The 950-nt window shown below is 29.8% G+C and overlaps 1 non-coding gene across 1 annotated transcript; it reads left to right on the forward strand.

Annotated features, from left to right (window-relative positions):
• Nucleotides 1-716: 716 nt before the first annotated feature.
• LOC117114704 lies at nt 717-835 on the forward strand. Its single transcript, XR_004446420.1, has one exon. It is a non-coding gene; the product is annotated as a 5S ribosomal RNA (ribosomal RNA).
• Nucleotides 836-950: the final 115 nt, after the last annotated feature.

Consider the following 950-nt stretch of genomic DNA (forward strand, 5'->3'; position numbering starts at 1 on the left):
TCAGTAGAATTACAAAAACACACCTGCCTTCAACTGATTCTGTATATCACGACAGGGTGAGTGAGTTTTTCCATTTTATCATGAATGACAAAAGTCATCCGCTTCATGATAAGCTTATTAGCTCATTTAACCCCAGGAGTGGTCGTATGAGAGTACCGATTGCAAACACAAATAGATACCGTAATTCATTTATCGCTAAGGGTATAAAATACTTAAATGAAAATCATAAAAGATAGATTATATTCACAATATTGTAATAATATGATAATAATAATAATAATATATATATATATGTATATATGTGTGTGTGTGTGTATAATATGTATGTATATATATATATATATATATATAATAAACAATAATAATATATGCCTTTGAAATAACCATGACAAATATAACAACAATAATAATGATAAATATAATCTTAATAATAATGATAATTGCAATAATAAAATAAAATTAAATCAATTTAATGAAAATAGCGATTGTTGTTGTTATTGTTGTTATAACTCTTTGTCTCTTGAGTAGTTTCTCCTTGTTAAATGTTGTTTATTTCTATTTATTTTTTATGGGTTTTGATGTACTTTGTTAAATTTTTATGTGATTTTAATGTGATTTTAATGTAATTTTAATGGGTGCGAGCTTTTGTAATTTCTTCGTTTTCTTTTTAATGGAGACAATAAATTTTTTATCTTGTATCTTGTATCTTGTATCTTGTCTACGGCCATACTACCTTGAAAACACCGGTTCTCGTCATATCACCGAAGTTAAGCAACGTCGGGCCTGGTTAGTACTTGGATGGGAGACCGCTTGGGAATACCGGGTGCTGTAGACATCATTTTTTTTTTCAAATAGTAGCGCATCCATAGCTCTTATAATATTTTTCTAATGCAGGCGTCACTTTGAAGCCTGGACCCACCTCCTTAGAGGTCGCCAAATAACGTCGAAGC

Source organism: Anneissia japonica, unplaced genomic scaffold (genome assembly GCF_011630105.1).
Source record: "Anneissia japonica isolate Jap-2015-1 unplaced genomic scaffold, ASM1163010v1 scaffold35904_len980_cov133, whole genome shotgun sequence".
Taxonomy (NCBI): domain Eukaryota; kingdom Metazoa; phylum Echinodermata; class Crinoidea; order Comatulida; family Comatulidae; genus Anneissia; species Anneissia japonica.